General features: G+C 39.1%; 1 protein-coding gene and 1 pseudogene across 6 annotated transcripts in view; one reads left to right on the top strand and one right to left on the bottom strand.

Moving 5' to 3' along the window:
• KAT6B (lysine acetyltransferase 6B) overlaps positions 1-23,870 on the bottom strand; it is a 214,847-nt gene that overhangs the window by 122,566 nt on the left and 68,411 nt on the right. The window lies entirely within an intron of this gene.
• LOC119510730 lies at positions 4,146-5,474 on the top strand (annotated as a pseudogene).

Genomic DNA, 23,870 nt, shown 5'->3' with positions numbered 1-23,870 from the left:
TAAAGTACCCAATATCAAAATACATTTTTAAAATATATTCTTTCAAGAAAGAAGAAAAATACAAACGATTGTGTTCTTTATTAAAAGCAAAGAAAAGGATCTTGAAAATGGCAAGGAAAACCCAGACAAGATGAACAACCAAGCCCAAGATCAGGGAAGAAATAGTAAGAGAATACACAGCTACTGTGAGTATAAGTATTTAATGCATGTCTTCTTCCATAAAAGATGAGTGGTGATGTCTGTTTTATACAACTTCAAGTTTCCAGCCTATATATAAACTTCCTCTCAAACCCAAGAGCACTTACAATTGAAGTTGAAGTTGCAGATCTACAGTCCCTTATGTTTGAAAAGTCAGGGAGAATGGGAGAAGTGCCAGAAGACTAAATACAGGCAAATGCCACACACAAAAAAGGAAAGGAAGATAAATTCAAGAAATTACAGATAAGAAATACTAAAAAAAAACTTGAAAAAAAATTAAACATTACTTCTGGGCACCTAGAAGTGATCTGTAGAAGCCAAGATAGGGTCACTAAGCACTAAACCATGGAAACTAAGCTTATTTCTCCTCTGATAAGGTTATTGGATGTCCAGACATAGAAAATTTCACAAATAAAAGGGTATTGGGAGTTTTAAAAGGCAACTAACAAATACTTTTCATGCTGTAACTATGGAGGAGATAGGAAAATTAGTTTAAAGATATGTGAATTCATTAATTGACAGAAAAATTATAGTATAAACTAAATAAGCAGACTGATGGAGCAAAGGCAACAGGGGTCTGTCCTTTGTCGCATCCTACATCTATGGTAAATAGCCTCAATAAAGCAGGATGCTACATAACAGTAAATAGAGAATTTTAGGGCAAAGAGACAGTTGACTACAGAAGCATATTCTCCTACTTGCTTATAGTGGTTTGGGACCCAAGTGGTTTGAGCATGGAAACTGGACACTCTCCTCATCCTACAAATACTACAAAATGCTCCACAAAGTTTCCTACGAAACCCAGAACAGGTAAAAAGCCCTGAGCACTACACAAAATACGCACCTAGAAATCGGAGGAAAAAAATCTAGGTCTGCTGTAGAACCCATGCTGGTCCAAACTTGGGTTTAAAAGCACCTTTGGCCATAGAACCCCCTCCTCACCCGAAGGGCAGTATCCATGCAGACCCCAAGAGAGCTAAGGAAAAGCAGCACACAGCGGAAAGTTAACTCATGAGCTAACTGGGAAGATTATCCTGGAAGGATGTGGGAGTCTGGTCCCACATCCATCCCCTAAAGAACTGGACAGTTATCAATTCTTCCACATAACCAAAGGGGTAAACTGTGAAACTGATTTTAGGGAATAGGCCCAGCCTGATTTACACTGTAAGGCCAAGATGGCTATCTCTTACTATTACTTTTTAGATTTCTCATGCCCCCATTTCTTTGTTTTCTCCTAATCTCTTTGTATATATTTACTGTGATTAAGAAACCTTGGTTCAGAGTCCAAAAAGGGGAGAAGTGAAGAAATTATTTGTAGTTTGACTTGGGGAAAGGCAATCTGTGCTTCAGTGGGCCAAGTACCTGAGGCCTATCAGAGAAAAGAATAACATAAAATAATAATTTAAAAAAAACAGGTAAAGGGGAAAAATGATCCAAGCATGTGCACTGAGGATTTAACTGATAGTAGATTATTTAAACTAGGGGAATATTTAAACAGGAAAGGCAGAGAATCAGGAGGAATATATTATATTGACCCATATGAAACTGCCGTTTTTACAAGTCAAAAACAGTCGAATATTACCAATTTTATAAGGTTCAAACAAATAACTATAGCACTTTTGCTTTGGAAAAGCCATCATGAGGCAAATGACTTTGGCTTGTTCAGCACGACTGCACTGATCAGCACCAGAATGAATAGAAGTTTTAAGGCTCAATACAAAGGATATGCCTCTGACAAATGGGCAGGCAAATTGGGAACTGGCTGTGAAAATGTCTCCATCCAGTCCTCAATGGAGACAAAGAGGACAAGATAACCACCCTCAAGAGATTTGTGTACTGGGTGGTCTCTAAGATCCCTTCCAAAATGTTTTGAAAGTCCTTGCCCACTTAGTCTAAGCAAATTCTGGTGGGTTTGCTTTGGACCTGTCTGTAGTAAGAGTAAAGAAGAAGGTAGGTGTGAAACGGATGTAACCTGAAAAGAGAATGGGGCAAGAGAAATTCAAGAAACCATGAAAATGACTATTTCTACCATTTTTCCCTTCTGCTGAACCTAAAGGTCACTCTGCCTTCACCCAGAATGTGAATCAACATCCGTAGGCTGGAAGGATGGAATGAGCCATATAAGTAAGTGCCAAAAATCTAAACGAAAGGAAGGCTTCACTGAGCTCAATGGACTTGAACCGTCACAGGGTAGATTTGGGACAGAAGAAATGGGGGGCACTCCAGAGGGTACAGCTCAGGGATGAGCCTGGCAGGAGCAGGAGATGATAAATTTGGCTTGAACAGAGAGCCTGTGGGTGAGGAGTCAGGAAAAGTTGGCTGAGACCACAATATTGTGAAGCATCTTGACTGCTATTGACCACAATATCGTGAAGCACCTTGACTGCCAAGGTCAAGTTTACACTAATAAGTTTGTTCACTATAGTCATTTAAGTACAGTGTATAGAAAAAATGGAAGACTAAAGTAAATGAACTCGTGTATTCTTGTACATGTTTGAAATATCACAATATTTAGGGTCCAGATGAACAAAACAAAACAAAACAAACCTCCTACATTCTTTCATTAATCAGTTGTTGCTTTGTTTTTCAATTGTTCATGTCATACTTTACAACAGCTCACTCATAATGGTTTATAAATCTTACTAAAAATGTCTTATTTCATTTCTTTTTGTAAGTTTAATCCATTTACACATAGCCAGTACTGAAATGTCTGGACATTTTTTTTTTAACATTAAACACCCTCCCTTCACCCTTCTCCACATTCCTCCTTTCCCCAGTAACCTCTAATCAATCTGCTTTCTATCTTTGCAAATTTGCTATTTCTAATCATATCTTACAAGTGGTGTCATACAATTTATGACATTATGTGTCTTGCTTATTTCAATCAGCAAAAGGTTTTCAGGATTTTTCCACATCTCATTAACTTCACTTTTCCTTATGGCCTAATAATATTCCAATTTGTGTATGTACCACATTCTGTTTCTCCATTCTTCTGTTGATGGAAACCTGTGTGACTTCCACCTTTTGGCTACTGTAAATAATGCTGCTATAAACATTGGTGTTCAAGTATCTGAGACCCAGTTCACATTCTCTTTGGGTATATATCTAGAAGTGAGATTGCTGGGCCAAATGACAATTCTATGTTTTAACATTTTACAGAACCACCATATTGCTTTCCGTAATTGCTGTGCCATTTTACATTCTGATCAACAGTGCACTACACTACCAATTTCTCTGCATTCTTTTCTTGTTTAATAAAAGCCATCCTGTGGGTGTAAAGTAGTATTCCACTGCAGTTTTAATTTGTATTTCTCTAATGGATAATGATGTTGAGCACCTTTTCGTGTGTTTTGGCTATTTGTATTTCTTGTTTGGAGAAATGTCTATTCAAGTTCTTTGTTCATTTTTTAATTGGGTTATCTTTTTGTTATTGCATTATAAAAGTTTTTTATATTTTTTGGATAGTAAACCCCTATTCGATATATGGTTTAAAACTACTTCCTCCCATTCTGTAGGTTGTCTTTTCACTTTCTTGATAATTTCCTTCAATGTACAAAGTTTTTTTAATTTTGATGAAATCAAATTTCTCTACTGTTTCTTTTGTTGCTTGTGATTTTTAGCGTCATATATAAGAATCCACTGCAGAATGTCAGGTCATAATGATTTAACCCTATGTTACCTTCTAAGAGTTTTATAGCTTTTGCTCTTATATTTAGGTCCTTGATCCATCCTGAGTTGATTTTTATATATAGTCTGAGATAGGGGTATAACTTCATTCTTCTGCATGTGGATATCCAATTTTCCCAACACCATTTGGTGAAGGACTATTTTTTCACCACTGATGTACTTAGCAGCTTTGCCAAAACTCAGTTGGGCCCCAGCCTCACTACTCATCTTGCAATGCTCAGCTCCAGGAACACCCCCTACCCCCTGCTCACCTGCCCACTATGGCCGACAAGGAAGCAGCCTTTGAGGACGCAGTGGAAGAACGTGTGATCAACAAGGAGTACAAAATATGGAAAAAGAACACTCCTCTTCTTTATGATTTGGTCATGACCCATGCTCTGGAGTGACCCAGCCTTACCACACAGTGGCTTCTAGATGTAACCAGACCAGACGGAAAAGATTTCAGCATTCATCAACTTGTCCTGGGGACACAAGTCAAATGAACAAAATCACCTTGTAATAGCCAATATGCAGCTCCCTAATGATGATGCTCAGTTTTATGCATCACACCGTGGCAGTAAGAAAGGAGAATTTGGAGGTTTTGGCTCAGTTAGTGGAAAAATTGAAATAGAAATCAAGATGAACCAAAGAGGAGTGAACAAGGCCCATTATATACCCCAGAATCCTTGCATCATTGCAACAAAGACTCCTTCCAGTGATGTTTTTGTTTTTGACTACACAAAACACTCTTCTAAATCAGACCCTTCTGGACAGTGAAACCCAGACTTGCATCTCCATGGACATCAGAAGGAAGGGTATGGGCTTTCTTGGAACCCAAATCTCAGTGGGCAGTTACTTAGTGCTTCAGATGACTATGCCATCTGCTTATGGGACATCAGTGCTGTTTCAAAGGAAGGAAAAGTGGTGGATGCACAGACCATCTTTATAGGGCACACAGCTGTAGTAGAGGATATTTCCTGGTATCTACTCCATGAGTCTCTGTTTGGGTCAGTTGCTGATGATCAGACGCTTATGATCTGGGATACTCATTCAAACAATACTTCAAAACCAAGCTACTCAGTTGATGCTCACACTGCTGAAGTGAACTGCGTCTCTTTCAATCCTTATAGTGAGTTCATTCTTGCCACAGGTTCAGCTGACAAGACTGTTGCCTTGTGGGATCTGAGAAATCTGAAATTCAAGTTGCATTCCTTTGAATCACATAAGGATGAAATATTCCAGGTTCAGTGGTCACTTCACAATGAAACTATTTGGGCTTCCACGGGCACTGATCATAGACTGAATGTCTGGGATTTAAGTAAAATTGGAGAGAAACAATATCCAGAAGATACAGAAGATGGGCCACCAGAGTTGTTGTATTCATGGTGGTCACATTGCCAAGATATTTGATTTCTCCTGGAGTCCCAATGAACCTTGGTTGATTTATTCTGTATCAGAAGACGATATCATGCAAGTGTGGCAGACGGCAGAGAACATTTATAATGATGAAGACCCTGACAGAAGTGTGGATCCAGAAGGACAAGGATACTAGATATGTCTGCACCTGTGATTTTAAACTCCTTTTCCTCTCAACCCTGAGATTGATTTAACACTGATTTTGAGACACAGGCTTTGTTTGGCTTTGATTATTGTAGCTCTGTAATACCATTTGAAATTGGGAAGTGTGAGTCCTCCAACTCTGTTTTTTTTTCAAGACTGTTTTGGCTATTCAGGACCCTTTGCAGTTCCATATAAATTTGAGGATCAGATTTTCCATTTCTGCAAAAAAAATGCTGCTGGAATTGTAGCTGACATTGCATGAATTTTGCATGCTGCTTTGGGTAATATTGAAAATTAACAATGTTAACTCTTTCAATCTATGAATATGGATTGTCTTGCCATTTACTTAGGTGTTCTTTAATTCCTTTTAGCTGTGCTTTACAGTTTTCAGCATAAAGTCTTTGTATCCTTAGTTAAATTTATTCCTAGATATCTTATTCTTTTAGAAGCTAGTGCAAATGGAACTGTTTTAATTTCCCCCTTGGATTGTTAATTGCTAGTATACAGGAAAAACACTTTTTTTTGCATGTTGATCTCATACACTGCCACTTTGCTGAATTCAATTATTAGTGCTATTAGTTTTCTTGTGAATTCCTTTGTGTTTTCTATACATAAGAACATGTCACCTGCAAATAGAGATAGTTGTGTTTCTTTCTTTCCAAACTTGGATACCTTTTATTTCTTTTTCTTATCTAATTGCTCTGGCAAGAACTTCTAGTACAATGTTGAAGAGCAGTGGTGAAAGCAAGCATCTGTGTCTCATTTCTGATCTTAGGAGGAAAGCTTTAAGTCTTTCACCATTGAGTATGTTAGCTGTGGGTTTTTCATAAATGGCCTTTATCATACTGAGAACGTTTCCTTCTATTCCTAGTTTTCTGAGTGTCTTTATCAAGAAAGGGTGCTGCATTTTGTCAAATGTCTTTTCTGTATCTATTGAGATATTCATGTGCGGGGTATTTCCCTTCATTCTATTTATGTAGTGCACTACATTGATCAGTTTTTGTGTGTTGAACCACCCTTGCATTCCTGAGTTAAATCCCACTTGGTCATGGTATATTTGACATTGGATTCAGTTTGCTAGTATTGTGTTAAGGATTTTTGCATCTATTTTCATAAGGAAATTTGGTCTGTAATTTTCTTCTCTTGCAATGTCTTTACAGGCTTTGTTATCAGAGTAATGCTGGCATCATGGGATGAATTAGGAAGTGTTCCCTCTTGAATTCTTTGGATGCATTTGAGAAGGATAGTTATTAATCCTTCTTTAAATGTTTGGTAGAACTCACCAGCAAATCCATATGGTCCTACACTTTTCTTTGGCGCAAGATTTTTGATTATTGTTTCAGTCTCTGTTCATATACGTCTATTGATGTTTTCTATTTTTTCTTGAGTCAATTTGGGTAATTGATATATTCCTAGGTATTTTTCCATTTCTTCTAGATTATCTGGTTTATTGGCATATAATTGTTTATATCATAATATTTTCTTATAATCCTTTTTATTTTTGTAAGATCAATAATTATCATCACCATTTTCCTTTCTGTTGGCAGCTATTTGATCATAATGTGTTTCAGTGTAGATCTCTTTGGGTTCAATCTGCTTGGCATTCATCAAGCATCTTGAATTCGTATATTCACATCTTTCATCAGATTTGGTAAGTTTCCTGCTATTATGTCTTCAAATATTTTTTTCTGGCCCTTTATCACTCTCTTTTCCTTCTGGAACTCCTGTGATACATATATTGGGATGTTCCACAAATCCTTCAGGCTCAGTTCATTTTTTTCTTCATTCTTTTTTTCTTTCTGCTATTCAACCTAGGAAATTTCAATTGTTTCATCATTAAGTCCACTGATCCTTTCTTCTGCCTCCTTCAATCTGTTCTGGAGCTCTTCTACTATATTTTTCACATCAGTTATTGTACTTTTTAGTTTCAGAATTTGCATTTGGTTCTTCTTTATAATTTCAATCTCATTATTGAAATTCTCATTTTGCTCATATATTGTTTTCTTGATTTCCTTTAGTTCTTTGTCAATGTTTTCCTTTAGTTCATCGATCCTATTTTAAGAGTTGTTCTAAGATCTTTGATTAGTAGTTCCTGAGACAGCACTTTCTCCAGAATATTTTCCATTGAATTCCTTTTTTCCTGTGTCTGGCCAAACCTTCCTGTCTCCTTCTATGTTTGTAATTTTTGTTCAGAACTGGACATTCTGAATATTATGTTGTGGTTACTCTGGAAATCTAGTTCTCCCACTCTTCAGTCTGCCAGACTAAGATCAAGAATAAATGAGGGATAAGAGGATTAAAAAAAAAAAAAAAAGAAAAATACTAAACAAAACACCCTACCCCCAAAAAAATAATAATGACATGCACTGCCTCTCCAAGTCTCTTGTTACATGCTGATGTGCTTATGAGAAGTCAGACACTGCTGCTTTTAAGGCTGAAACCTAGGCGAGCGTCCCTGCTTGAACCTCAGGGATCCCCGAACCGACTTTGACCCTCACTCCCAACTTTCAGAGGAGGCAGTTTCCTCTGCCAGCTCTGGCCCCAGCTGGAAGTTTCCGGAATCCAGTCTGTGTTGCTGCAGCCACAGTCATTTTCACAGCCGCTGCCATGGGGTATGGGAGCCGGTCACTGGTTCATGCTTTCACTTATAAAAGGTGAACTCTCTGCAGCCTCTCTCTTTCTCTGACACTCCTGTAATAATTCCAAATGTCCACTCTGGTTCCAGGGTTACCACCTAGTTAATTCCAGTCGCTTTCTTCAGCTCTTTCATTTTTCTAGAGGAGGGAAAAATTTGTAGAACTTCCAACTCTGTGCCTGCACTCCAAATTGTTACTTTAGTAAACAGAATTTTCTTTATACTCTTCTATCACAACTGTTATTAGACCATGTTCACCTAGCATTTCCCCTTTAATGAAAATATACAATACAACTCAGCTCAAATGTGATACAAACAATAGCAGCACACATTTTTCAGCAGTCATGCAAAGCGGTGGCATGTCAAGAGGTGGGTGGGAGGTCAAGGAGTGGTGCAGGCAATAAGGGGTACCTTGTCAGTAGAGACTGTTAAAACAATAATAAACAGACTAACAGTCAGCCTGCTTTTAATTTTCACCCTGGGACAGCAATTCTAACTCCTCCCTGTTGAGGCTGAAGGTTCCTACCAAAGCCCCTTTCCCTGGGTCAGCCACTACTGCTCAGCATGGTGTTAAGTGCTTTACAGGACTTGCTTTTAACCCTCATTTTATAAACAACAGAGGCTCCGGGAGTCTGAGTTTAATGGGGAAATGAAGATTTATCCCTGACAGCCTGATTCCTAAGTATTCATGTTTAACCTATAAGCTACTTTCACCCAGGGAAAATGAGCAAAAAGCAGCAGAAACCTTTGGTTTAGAACTCACCTGTGAAAGTCAACAGCTGAGTCTGAATGGCCTCTCCCATTAACCTACTTCCTAGCTTTTCCATCAATCAACAACTCACTGCCTATAAGTTCAAAGAACACTTTTTACTTATTATTTCATTGCCCATTTCTTGACAGTTTTCCTAGAGAGTAAGGCAGGCTAACTTGGTCAAATTCCTGACCAGTGTGGCCTGAGGAAATGATCTCTTGAACAAGCAACCATAAAAATATACCTTATGAAAACATGGACTCCTTGATGTTTGTTTTAATGGGTAAGAACATCTAAGTTTATAGACTGTCAAAATTCCCATAACAGAAATTTTTTTTCTTAATTGCTTTAATTTTAGATTATCTATCCCTTTTACTGGAAGTCATCACATTGAGATTATGCAGGATATAAATAAAAAACAAATACATTTCTTCGTTGGTTAATAACTTAACTGTGCAAACAACTCATTTCCTTCCCCTTGGTATCCCCACCTATCAAGTAGAATGATTGTTACAATCTTCAAAATTCCAATGAGGGTAGAATTTCTATAACAGACCGTAAAACCAAAGAGGCCAATGCAGTCAGTCCCCTGGAAACTGTAGTGAAGATGCTATTCCTCATCACCAACCCCAACTACTAAAGGTGGAAAAAATTGGGTAAATAAAATTGCTGTTACAAATGTTCACTTTAAAATCAACATGTACTGAAAGTGAGCAGAACTAAGTAGTCACTTTAAGGTGTGAAATGGCTTCCAACCCTGGACTTCCAAAGACTTTACACAGCTGAAGAGCGAAGATCTCAGACAATAATGTGGTCATCCAGCAATGAGTGCAGGACTAAGGTGACTGTGGTAGGGAGAATTCTACAATGGCCCTCATGATGGATTTCACCCCCATGATTAGGTTCCATTATATGACAAAAATGATTAGGTTCCATTATATAATAAAGGTGAAGGGATTTTGCAGATGCAATTAAGGTCCCAGATAAAATGGGAAATCACCCTGGGTGGGCCTGACTTAATTAAGTTGACGGCTTTTAAAAGGGGCAGAGATTAGAAAGATTGGAAGTAGAAAAAGATTCTTCAATTGACCTTGCAGAAGCAGAATGCCATGTTGTACAGATAGCCCTGTGGCAAGGCAGCCCCCTAGGAGCAGAGGGCCTCAGTCCCACACCCACAGTAAGCTTAGAAAAGAACTCTGGTTCTCAGATGAGATCACAACCCCAGCCAACACCTTGATTTCAGGCTGGTGAGAACCTGAACAGAGGACTCAGCTAACTCATGCCTGGACTCTTGAATCATGCAAACTAGGAGGTAATAATTTTTTTTATGTCTTAACCTGTTAAGTAGTGGAATTTGTTACATAGCAATCAAAAGCTAATACAAGGACTCAACATAAAGTCCTCAAGGTTCATTCTCCTAGTTGCATGCCACTACAATTTCATTATATTGAGTGAAATAAGCCAGAAACACAAGGACAAATAATGTATGGTCTCACTAATATAACTAACAATAATCAACAAATGCTGAGAATTAAATTCGAGTGCATGGGTTATCAGAGAGGATAGAAAGAGGGCAGAGACTGGACAACTGATGATTAAGGAGTACAGAATGTCCAAATAAGGCTCATTGTGAAGGTTCCTAGATTGTAAGCTCTTACACAGCAATCACAGCTATTCCTGAGTTTTAACTGTTATTTCTAAATTCTGAGATGCTGAGCTCTTTGTGTACAAGCTGGTAGTTTCCTGGAATATTGGGTATCTGTGTGACACCTGAGATGCAGAGTTAAAGTTTTGCAGCTCTGAAAGTTGGCAATACACTATACAGCAACTATGAAAGAAGCTGAAAAAGAGATCAGACTTCAATTAGAGATATGAATGAAAAGGACCTGGTTAGAACTAAGGTAAACCAGAATACTGGGTAAAGGATGGTACTGTCTGTATTTTAAAACTTCAAGTTCTGTGTGGTACCGAAGGAAGAGATGTTTATTTAGTCCAAAATTTAAATTTTCTCTAGCACACTATCTAATTCAAGCTGTCTGGTCAGTTTATTTAAACAACATTTATTACACAGAACCTAGAATAGGGAATGAGATCTTATTATTCTGTACAGGTTAATGCAGTACCCAGATACATTCCAGAGTATTTTGGGCAGCAAATAAAAAAGTATTTGCAAAGTCCCCTTGAAGGACTGGGGAAAAATGTGGAACTATTAAATTTCCCAACTTGGGGAATTCTTGACATTCTCTCAAGCATGAGAGATTCCCAATTTAATAAGCCAAGCTCTCAATCTTGAGGCTTGCCCTTATGAAACTTATTTCTTTCTGCAATGGCTAAGCTAGGCCTCCTTATAATTATGCATAAGTGTCACCCCCAGAGAGCCTCTTGTGTTGGTCAGATGTGGCCTTTCTCTTTAAGCTAACTCTGCAAATAAACTCACCACCCTCCCCTCAATGTGGGACATGACTCCCAGGGGTGTAAGTCTCCCTGGCAACACAGGACGTGACTCCCAGGGATGAGCCTCTTACTGGCATCGTGGGATTGAGACTGCCTTCTTGACCAAAAGGGAGAAAAGAAATGGAACAAAGTAAAGTTTCAGTGGCTAAGAGATTTCAAATAGAGTAGAAGGGTCATTCTGGAGGTTACTTTTATGCAAGCTCTAGCCAGATACTGCAACTACCATAGTATGCCAAGCCCCAACCAAAAGTATTCCTGAAAACCCTAGGGAGTGCCCTGGGCTCTAGCTAAGTCTCTATAAATGTTTTACTTAGTAAGTTTATTTTTTCAGAAACTTTAGGCCTCCAGATTGATTTCATGCCAGATTAGCCCTGAAACCCAGAGGTACCAGCTTCTCCAAGAACATTAACTAGTTTCATTCCTCTACCCGGTAAGGTCAACACCTCTTTCCAGCACAAAGAAGTTAAAATGGTCATTGTCCAGATACTTGTAAAGATTGACAGAGTGATCAAATGAGTGGGAGGAGGTGTAACTGAGAAGTTAGGATTTAACAAATGACCGTGACTCATTATATATGTATGTGTATGTGTGTGTGTGTGTGTGTGTGTGTGTGTGTGTGTGTGTGTGTGTATAAAGATTTCTTTTTAGTGTCTAGTGTTTTAGAATAGCCATGTTCTAGTTTGCTAATGCTGCAGAATGCAAAACACCAGAGATGGATTGGCTTTTATAAAAAGGGGGTTTATTGGGCTACACAGTTACAGTCTTAAGGCCATAAAGTGTCCAAGGTAACACATCAGTAATCGGGTACCTTCACTGGAGGATGGCCAATGGCATCCGGAAAACCTCTGTTAGCTGGGAAGGCACGTGGCTGGCGTCTGCTCCAAAGTTCTGGTTTCAATATGGCTTTTTCCCAGGACATTCCTCTCTAGCAAGCTTGCTTCACTTCAAAACATCACTCACAGCTGCACTGTGTTCCTTCTCTTTGAGTCAGCTCATTTATATGGCTCCACTGATCAAGGCCCACCCTGAATGGGTGGGGCCATGCCTCCATGGGAATATCTCATCAGAGTCATCACCCACAGCTGGGTGGGGCACATTCCAAGCAAATCTAATCAGCACCAAAATGTCTGCCCCACAAGACTACATCAAAGATAATGGCGTTTGGGGGACACAATATATTCAAACTGGCACATTCCACCCCCTGGACCCCAAAATGACATTATCTTTCCAAGTACAAAATACATTCATTCCATCACAATATCACAAAATCTTAAATCAGTTCAGTAACAAAAGTTAAGTACAAGATCCTATCAAAATCAATTACAGGCATGGTGGGTCCTAAGATGTAATTCTCCTTTAGCTTTGGATCTGTGGACTTAGAACAAGTTATATGCTTCCAATATACAAAGGAGGGACATTCATAGGATAAACATTCCCATTGCCATAAGGAGAAAGAGTAAGGAAAACAGGGTTAACAGGACCAAAACAGTTCCTAAAACCCGCAGGACAAACTCCATTAGATTTCAAAGTCTGAGTGTCATTAACAAAGTGAGGTTGCATCCTTGGATCTTGAGAGAGCGGGAGTCTAACTCTTCCTAAAGGCCTTTGGGGCAGCCCTTTCCTCTCAAAATGCTTAGGTGAGTGCTCCAACATATCCACACATTGGGGAGACCACATTCTCGGCCCCACCCTCCGCAAACTTCGGGGCAGCTCCCGGATTCCCTTCCATCTCCGGGGCACATGCTCAACCCCTTTAGAACAGTGTGGTGGCAGCCAGGCTCTCCCCAATTCCCTGGGAATGTGCTCCACCCTCTTTTGGGCTTGGGGTGGCAGGACATTTCCTAAGTATCGAGGTGGAAGGCCCACCCTCGACCTCCAGGGCAAACTCACCCTTTCCATGCATGTGGGCTGCTCCACTCTCCTAGCCCAAGGCCTCTTGACTCCAGACCTCAACCTCCATGGCTCTGTCTTTGAAGAAATTTTTCCTTCAATTTTTTCCTTGTCTGTCTCCTCCAGTCCAGACTGGCAATGGCTCTGTCTGTAAAGATCTTGCAAAAATTCTGTTGGCTTTGCATGAAGCATACAGGGGTCAAAGCCGTAAGACAATAGGACTTTCCACAAATCCTTTCTGCGTAACTCCTTCTCCAATCTTGGCTTGTACTGAAATGGCAGCTGGGTTCCATGTTTGGTAACATCCTCACATTGGGCTGTAGCTTCTGTGGATCCACCCCCTGGAAGCCTGAAATTTTCCAAACCATCAGTCTCTGGTTTCTTTGAATCCAGGAGTTCAGTTATAAGTTTCTCTCTTTCTGCTCGCATTTTACTATAAGCTGCAAGGAGAAGCCAGGGTACATCCTCCACACGTAGTCTGGAGATCTCCTCAGCTATGTATTCCAGGTTGTCACTTTCAAATTCTTCCTCCCATCTGACACCAGGACTCAATTTTGCCAAATTCTCTGCCACTTTAAAACAAAGATCACCTCTCTTCCAGTTCGCAACAACATATTCATCATTTCTGTTCAAGGCCTCGTCAGAAGTATCTTTAGAGTCCATATTTCCACAAACAGTCTCTTCAAAGAAGTTTAGGCCTTTTCTATCAAGCTCCTCACAATTCTTCCAGAATCTTCCCCTTATCCATTTAAAAAGCCACTCCAACATGTTTGGTATTTGCAAACTCAGCAGCAAAAGCACCCCACTCCTGGTACCAAAATCGGTTCTAGTTTGCTAATGCTGCAGAATGCAAAACAGCAGAGATGGATTGGCTTTTATAAAAAGGGGGTTTATTGGGCTACACAGTCACAGACTTAAGGCCATAAAGTGTCCAAGGTAACACATCAGTAATCAGGTACCTTCACTGGAGGATGGCCAATGGCATCCGGAAAACCTCTGTTAGCTGGGAAGGCACGTGGCTGGCATCTGCTCCAAAGTTCTGGTTTCAAAATGGCTTTTTCCCAGGACGTTCCTCTCTAGCAACCTTGCTCCACTTCAAAACATCACTCACAGCTGCACTGTGTTCCTTCTCTTTGAGTCAGCTCATTTATATGGCTCCACTGTTCAAGGCCCACCCTGAATGGGTGGGGCCATGCCTCCATGGGAATATCTCATCAGAGTCATCACCCACAGCTGGGTGGGGCACATTCCAAGCAAATCTAATCAGCACCAAAATGTCTGCCCCACAAGACTACATCAAAGATAATGGCGTTTGGGGGATACATTATATTCAAACTGGCACAAGCCAGAAGGAAATTCCTGAAGTTGATGAACTGTAATCTAGTAGCCCTGATCTTTGATGATGATTGTGTAACTATACAGCAAAGAAAAAACAGTCAGTTGCCCATGTTTGTGTGGATCTACTTCTGGATATTCTGTTCTGTTCCACAGATCTATATATCTATCTCTGACAATATTATACTGTCTTAGTTAACCTACCTCTATTGTAAGTCTTAAAATTAGAAAAAGCACAATATTAGTAATCAAAAAGAGGGGTGGGGGCAAGAGGTATGGGGTGTTTGAAGTTTTATTGTTTCTTTTTATGTCTTTTTCTGGAGTAATGCAAGTGTTCTAAAAATGACTGTGGTGATGAACTCACAACTATGTGATGATACTTTGGATGGATTGTATGGTGTGTGAACATATCTCAATAAAATCACATTTTTTAAAAAACTAATACAAGGAGTCTCCAGTTAAGCTGGCAGTGCCCATCTAAACACTATCAAGGGATAGAGAAAGCCACCCTGTTGTGAGACATATGTCTGATGCATTGAAAGCTGTAATCATCTAACTCTCCCAGTTTAGGTACCATGCTCACTCATGCAAGCTTAGCTTCCTGCCCAGGTCTGCCTTCAGGGATATAATGAACTAACCATTCAAAAGTAAGCATCTTGCTTTTTGCCAAATCAACCAGACTGTCGACATTCCAGAAAATGTCGACATCACACTGAAGGGATGCACAGTTATTGTGAAGGGCCCCAGAGGAACCCTGCGGAGGGACTTCAATCACATCAATGCAGAACTCAGTCTATTTGGGAAGAAAAAGAAGAGAATTCGGGATGACAGATGGTGGGAAAGTAGAAAGAAGCTGGCTACAGTTCGCACTATCGGTAGTCATGTAGAGAACACAATCAAGGGTGTTACACTGGGCTTCCATTACAAGATGAGGTCTGTGTATGTTCACTTCCCCATCAACGTTGTTATTCAAAAGTGGGTCTCTGGTTGAAATCTGAAATTTCTTGGGAGAAAAATATATCCGCAGGGTTCAGATGAGGCCAGGTGTTGCCTGTTCAGTATCTCAAGCCCAGAAAGATGAGTTAATCCTTGAAGGAAATGAGACATTGAGCTTGTGTCAAATTCAGCTGCTTTGATTCAGCAAGCCACAACAGTCAGAAACGAGGATATAAGAAAATCTGGGGATGGTATGTATGTCTCTGAAAAAGGAACAGTTCAGCAGGCTGATGAATATAATCTAAGGGCCGTGCAGCAATGGAAACAAGATGCCAGACCTATTCGTGATTTTAAAAATGCACTAAAATTCATCTGTTAAAAAAAAAAAAACTAAGCATCTCATCTCCTAGGATAATATACTGGCTTCCTGCCTTCATACATCAGTCTCTTCAGCTAGGCTACTGAGTTTGCCCGGAAAGAAAGCTCTGCCCTTGATATGCATAGAAAGTCAGGTTAAAATCTGTAAGACTTAGAATCTGCCAGATTTGTTTGTTACTGCTGTGCATCAAATTGCCACATAACCAGTAGCTTAAAACAACATCCATTTATGAGCATACAGTTCTTTAAGTCACAAATCCAGGCAGCCAGACTAGGTTCTCTGCTTCAGGTCTCAGAGCCAAAATTAAGACGCTGGCTAGGCTGGGTCTTTGCTTGGAGGCTGTGCCAATTTGGATATATTTTGTCCCCCCATAAGTCACATTCTTTAATGCAGTCTTGTAGGGACATATTTATTAATCTTGTTAATTAGGGCATGACCTTTGATTAGATTATTTCCATGGAGTTGTTACTCTGCCCACTTAGGATGGGTCTTAATTAAATCACTGGAGTCCTATAATAGAGCTCACAGACAGAAGCTCAGAGCAGCTGAGAGAGGCTTTTGGAGAGATGCTTGCTGTATTAGTTAGGATTCTCTAGGGGAACAGAATCAACAAGAGATATCTATAAATACAAGATTTATAAAAGTGTCTCACGCAACTATGGGTATGCAAGAGTCCAAATCCTATAGGGTAGGTAGCAAACTGGCAACTCTAAAGATGTTCAATGAACTCCTCGGAAAACGAACTGGCAACTTTGACGAACATGTTCGATGAACTCCTCAGGAAATGCTTCACTGGTTAGCCAAAGAAGTGAAGGTCCTCTATCTGTCTCGCTTAAAAGTCTTCAACTGACTATATTAAATCCTCTCATTGAATTCTCTCATTGTGGAAGACACACCCTTTGTTGATGTCATCAGTCACAGGTGGAGTCAACTGACTGATTTAATAAACCAGCCTTCTGGTTTATCAACCAGCCAGAAATGTTCTTGCAGTAACAGTTAGGCCAGTGCTTGCTTCACTAGATACCTGGGCACCATCACCTGGCCAAGTTGACACATGAACCTAACCATCACACTTGCTGATGCTTTGAGATGCCTGGAGATGCTTTGAGATGCTGGCACAGAGTTTGCTCCAGAGAAGCTAACAGAGGACAAAATGCCCCAAATGCAGCTGAGAGAGACTTTTGGAGAGATGCTTGGGAGCTGACAGACATGCTCAGAAATGCTTGGGGTTACGGACAGAAGGATGTTTAGAGATGCTAAGCTAAGGATGTACAGAAGCTGAGAGAGGAGCTGAAACACAACTCGGGACCAGCAGACGGCAGCCATGTGCATTCCCAGCTGACAGAGGTGTTCCAGATGTCATCAGCCATTTCCAAAGTGAAGGTATCCTCTTTTTGATGCCTTAGTTTAGACACTTTTATGGCCTTAACTTTGTAACCAAATAAACTCCCTTTATAAAAGCCAATCCATTTCTGGTATTTTGCATTACAGCAGCATTAGCAAACCACAACAGAGGCTCTGGGGAACAATCTGCTTCCAAGCTCATGCAGGTGCTGGCAGAATTCAGTTCCTGTGGTTGTAGGAATGAGGTCCCCATTTCCTTCCTGGCTATCAGCCATGAGCCACATTCAGTTTCTAGAGACTACCCCGACATGGTCCCCTCCATTTTCAAAAGTAACAGCAGCTCAAATCCTTCAACTCTTTCTCATGCTTTGAATCCCTCTTTCTTCCCAACAGCCTGAAAAAAAGTTTGCTTTTAATTGCCTCATGTGATTTGATTAAGCCCACCTGGATGGCCTCCCTTTTGCTTGTACCTTAATATAATCAAGGGAGTGGTATCTTATCACATTCACGGATTCTATGCACATTCAAAGGGGAAGAGAGTATACAAAGGGCCAGGGTCAATGGGGGTCATTCTTGGAACTCTGCCTACCACACTGGATGGGAGTAAATCCACAAGGTTCTGAATGCCACCCTGGGAGGGCTCCTGGAAGAGAACAGTCCACCAGCTTCCTACGTACACCACATGCACTGTCAAAATTCGCATTAGTTTTAAAGCAATTAGGATGTTTCCCTATTCCCTTTTCAAATCACAGAAGCTAAGTCTCATAAAATTTAAGAAAAGCATAGACCCATCAAATACTTGCTGAATACCTACTTAGTATGAGGCACAATGAGAGATGGAAATGTATACAAGTTAATTCCTATCAAAAAGAGTGATAAATAATGCAAGTCAAAGAGAAGATGAAATAAAATGATTAATGATGTCACACTTAATATTAGTCAGAAAGCCAAGAATTAATAAAATAGTCACACCAAATTGCACAGCTTTTTATACAAGGCTCATAGCCAGAATATTTCCACAAATGCCAAATGTGACAAGGAGATATGAAGACTTTTAAAATATTATTGCTATGATATTAAATTGGAGGGAGACGTTAAGGTATATACAATTTTTATATGTAAAGAAAAAAAATTTTAGAGGAAATATACCAAAGTGATTAGTTTTGGGGGTTTTTTGTGATTAATTATTGAAATGGGATTACAGGTGAGTTGAATTGCCTTTTTATTAATTTTTTTTAATTTCATATCTGCTCCAATAAGCATGTAGCACTTTTCCACCAGAAAAAAAATAAAGAAAAGCATTTATATTGGGAAAGTCATGATTTTTGACCCTACCGAACTTTCCTTCAAGCCAAAACGGTCCTGTCTGTAGCCCCCTGCTCTAAAGCAGCTCTAATATGGCTCAAAAGATTAGTAGAGCCAATCAGACCCCACTATCTAGAATCTGAACCAGTAAACAAACTTGTCAACTGCAGGAACTATACCTGAAAGGAGATGAAAGCGGAAATAAACAGGGGCCACAGCAAAGTGATAGCATGAGAGAACAGAAATGATGAGTAAACAGAAGCTATGATATGGGGTAAAGAAAAAGATATGAAAGACAGAGCGAGGAAGCCAAGAAAAGAAAGAAGACAAGGTGTAGAGAAAGGCAGAGACAGAGGGGGCAAGAAGGGGATGGATAGATGGATGGATGGAGTCAGAGCAAGCATGCAGTTCTTACAAAGATTCTTTGATTCCAGCCCCTGCTTTTTAACAACTGATTTTCCATTCCTTTCAACTAAAATGAGCCTAAAATGACATTGGAAACAATATATATATATATTATATATTATGTAAATATTACTTTCATAAGACTAAAAAGTAAAACAAAAGTTTTAAAAAAAGTCTTCTAAGAGACAATTTCTTAATTTAGATTTTCTGACTTCTTCAAAGCCCAGTTCCTCCCCATCTGCAACACTCACAAACACAGCAATCCTAGCCAGAAAAGGATTTGCCTATTAGCCACGCTATCTCCAGCAAGACAGCAGCCTTATTAAATTACAACTGTTTGAACAAGGTCAAGCACTCAGAGTTTAATTCAAAGTGTTTCCAGGTATAATGCTGTCAGGTCAACTTAAACAAGCCAACAGAGGCTTGGAGCCTGATTAAATATTAAAATAGAATCTTTCACATCTGTTTTTACCCAAGGATGAAATTACTGTACATCACTTCAACCAGCTCATTAATACACTATACACACATCTTGCCTCAAAGGTTACAGGAATATCAATGCTTCAGAGGCCTGCAGTGAGACCTGCCCACACAGTCAGAAGTGAGGGAACCACACACTTTACAGGCCATCAATATTTCTTTATAAAACATGATAGATTATCAGTTAGCCAGACACATTTTTAAATTAAAGGATGAAAACCTCGTTGAAGTTAAGCCAGTTGCTTTTCATCTGAACCTTTTAATCATTAATTCAGTTGGCTTTGACAAGTAACGTGATAGCACATGTTGAGCAAAAATTTGGATTCAACAGTAATTATTTTATAAAATGGAAGGCTGTCACTTGGAAATGGATGGTCTTGGTGATTACATTTTTTAACTTACAAAAGCACAAATATAAAACATAAAAGGCACATATAAACATTTCAAAGCACTTGAGACACCAAGGGTATATACTTTCATGGTCAATTAGGTAGAAGAGTACCTGAAGATTTGCTGCTTTAAAAATTCCTATAACAGGGAAGGACACCTGGACAAACAGTGTAGAATTACTTAGAGCATTTTTCTGTGTTTAACCTCCCATACCTGTACCCAATGAACAATTTTAAAACTGTTTTGTAGTACTGTCTATATCAGAGACGTGGTAGCTATTATTTGTGGCTGCTGTGCCCATTATTTGTGCTCATCTCCCACCTTCTCCTCTTCTTCTGGTGCATCACTCCCCTGTCCTCTGGGAACCCCTCTTCCACTCCTGATCCTAGAGAGCAGTCAATCACAGTGCCTCATCCTGGCACGCAGGTGGACACATCCCTCGAACAAGAGTCCCCGGGTCTCTGGTGACACTGGCTGGTCTAAGGGTGGGCACAGGCCTCGGGCAGGCAGTTTTCATATGAGTGTTGGGAAAGAAAAGTCCTTTTGGGGCTGGAATTGCTAACCTGGCAGGACATGTGGGCGGTCATTTTCACAACCCCGAGGAGAGAGCCAATATGCAAAACCGGCTAGGAGAGGGAGCAGAGCCGAAAATGCAAAGAAACAGCCCTGACCACATCCTCTGAGCAACTGGAACCAACAGCCTAACCCACCTCCACAAGTCCCAGGTAGAGGAACAAAAATTCTCAGTTTTGCTTAAGCTACTTTGAATTGGGTTACTACCACTTGTAACAAAAGAAACTGACTAATACAATGACAATAACAAAAAGTGCACCAAGGAGTACACTTCCAGGGGAATGGTTAGTCGATTTAGTAGTCATGAGATGAAAAACTATGCAGATCACTTACAAGTACATTATGAAGATTATGAAGAAACACAGACAATGTTTTTGATATAATGATAAGTGAAAAAAACTAGAATACAAATTATATAGAGACTATGATTGTACTGATGCAAAATATATAGCAGGTAAATAAAACTGGGAAGAGTTTCTTAAAATATTGTTGGGGTAATTGGATTATAGGTAATATTTTTTTCTTCCCAACTTGTAAAATATTCTCATCTTTCCATTATTCTCATGATTTTAGAAGTAGCTCATTCTTTCATGATAGAGGGCTGTGGTACGGTGGTTAAAAGAGCTAGACAGACTTACTGGCCACTTACTATCTGTGTGACCTCAGGCAAGTGACTTAACATTTCTGTGCCTCAGTTTCCTTATTTGTAAGATGGGAACAATATTTATTTATAGGGATTGTTAGGAAGATTAATACATGCATATATGTAAATTGCTTAGAACAGAGCCCAGTGTAAAATTAGCATAATATATCTTAGTTATTATTATTACATAAAACTCACCATGTCTGTGGAAGAAAGAAACAGAGAATGCATGTGAATCAAGCTTATTTCGACTTATCTGTGTAACAGTGCACAAATGCAATCCACAAACATGACCAGGTGATATAAAACTCCCTCAGGCCAAATAAGCACAACTAGAAATCTGACTGTAAGATGAGTTGCAGGCACCTACTACACAGAGAAAGTTAGAACACAAATCATACCATTGCTGTAGAGAGAAACCTGATATTATTGTTTTCCATAAGTATAAATAATTAAAGGTAGTAAAGTTTTCACCTATATATTGTTTCAAATTTTAGGATGGATGTGTTGGAGTCTTCTCTGATAAATAACTGCCTGAATGCATTAGGTGAGAATAGCAAATTCTATTCTATTTGTAATCAAAACCTGTCTATTAATTTAATTGATGATGAGACTGTTCTTAAGGTTAATTACTGTTCTTTGCAAAACACAGTACTTTCTGTTTTGAACATTAGATGTCTCTAGAGAAATCCATTCATTAGTTTTAACATTATCTGTGATTAGATATGAACAATAAGATAACCAGAAAAAGGTATTCTAGCCCAAAGTGCAGCTAAACTCACACTCTAAGAATCCTAGTGATCTCCCTCTTTTCTGAAGTTCTACAGAAAACGTGTCCTAAAGATTTTATCTTGCACTCCTTTCTTACTGCTTCATATGTGTGATTCATTGAAAATTTTAAATCTTTTGTTCCTATATATTTAAAAGAAGGCTGTTTAAATCTGAAATGTTTTAAATTAGTTCAGTATAGACTCAGATGGGGATGATAAATTCTAGCTATGTTATATTGGACCAAAAAATAATGATGCTGGTATTGATGTGTTACTTGCGGAATCTGTTTTAGTGAAATATTACCATACTGCATATATTCAGGTTTCTTTCCAAGAAGAGATGTTTAACTGAGCAATAGGTCACTCACCCACTAAGAAGCAGAGCCCAAAGTCCTCTACCAAAGAAAATTGATTACAATACATTGACCCTGAGCAATAAAACCTTCACAACCTAGCAGATATACACTTCAGAATAAGGAAAAATTATTTAAGAATCAATTGTTGGAAAAAGTTTTAAAAATTCATTTGGAATGGAGATATATTATCCAATTTTTCATAGAAATAGCAGTTGCTTCCATAAATGTATGAAAAAAATGTTTTCTTTCCTTGGATAAAGTGACTAAATAAAGGAAAATTTGGGAGATGAAAAAAAAATCAAAGGTTCATCTTCCCCCAAGATATAACTACACTGGAAAATGAAGGTGACTATGAACAGAGGATCATTTTATGCTTTTTTTTCTACCATAGCACAGTATTTAATAGCATTCCTGTGGGAAACTCATGGGATACAGGGCCAGGAGACCCAAGCTGAAGCTCTTGCTCTGTCATCAAGTGGCTGTACTTCTCTTAAGACTGTTTTCTTAGCTGCACAGTGAAAATAATGCCCCCCTTCCCCACCGTATGAGGGTAGAGAATACCCACTGAAATAATGTTAAAAACAAATAGCATCATCTGAAAGCATTACACAAATATAAGTTGCTTTCTAGAGAAAATAAATAAGCTAATGTCACACACTACATAAAAACATGACCTTACTTAATCCTCTTTCAATTTTATAAATGAGAAAACAAGGGTCGAAGATGTTGATTTTAACCAGTCACAAGTGGTAGAAGAACCCAGTCAGCATTCAAAGTCTATTTTCTTTCCATCACAACACTGCCTCCAGGGACTGAAGAAAAGGAAGCTATATACCACAACTCATTGATGATCCACAATCCTAGGTAGTTTTATGTTTTTTCACAAATGCGTTTCACATTTATCAAGGAGATAAAATTCTTTAATAAACATTTTGTTACCATTCTTTTACACTAAACAAATACACAGATTTATTGTTGACAAAATATCCAGCATATATACATACAAAAGAGCTGTCGTGTATGGTGGTAATTTTAAAGTGTGTGTCTGTTATTCTTGTTATAGTTAAAATTCTAATTTAACATGACAAAAGTATCTACAACTGATTATAGTTAAATACTTAAGGACTTTTTTGAGTTCTAAGAAATAAAATAGTCCCCAAATTTTCAATTTTCAGAGCTAAAAGGTCATTCAAAAATGTTAACACAGGTTCCTGCTTATAGGTTCATAGCGTTCATTTGCAAATGTAAACTGTGATGAACACATTTACATGTTTAATGGGGCATACTGTTTGCAGAAAAGCAGAATCTTTCTGACTAGTGATTTAAATCATGCTAGTTGAAAGTATTTAAAAATCAAGTCCAGCTTGGATGAAGTTCACTGCTAAGACCCAAAGTAGATGCTGATCCCCTCTTTATATTCTGTAAGATATAAGCAACATGCCTTGCTAGTAGGTAACGGAAAAAACAAAGTCTCCTAGTATTCATGATTTACTGTATTCTCCGTGCCCATAAAACTTAATGCAGGTAAAATGAACTAATCAACCTAATGAAACTAAGGGATAAGAGGTGTGTGGGGTGGGGGGATGGTTTACAAGACAAGGGCTTGCCACTGCTCTGGGCGGACCAGGGCATCCTTCCCCATGCCAAAAACAGCATGACCCCAGGCACACAATCAGATTATTTCTGGGACAGACATTTCATGTCACGTTGGGGTGGGAGGTAGGGGAAGAGGGAAGACATGCCAGGGTGTATGTCTGTGCCTGTGTTTGTTTCAAGGGTAGTTAGGGATGCAATGAATCC

Source organism: Choloepus didactylus, chromosome 15, assembly GCF_015220235.1.
Source record: "Choloepus didactylus isolate mChoDid1 chromosome 15, mChoDid1.pri, whole genome shotgun sequence".
In the NCBI taxonomy this organism is placed as follows: Eukaryota; Metazoa; Chordata; class Mammalia; order Pilosa; family Megalonychidae; genus Choloepus; species Choloepus didactylus.
Note: the sequence above shows the minus strand (reverse complement) of the source record. Positions and strands in the feature narration are given on the sequence as shown.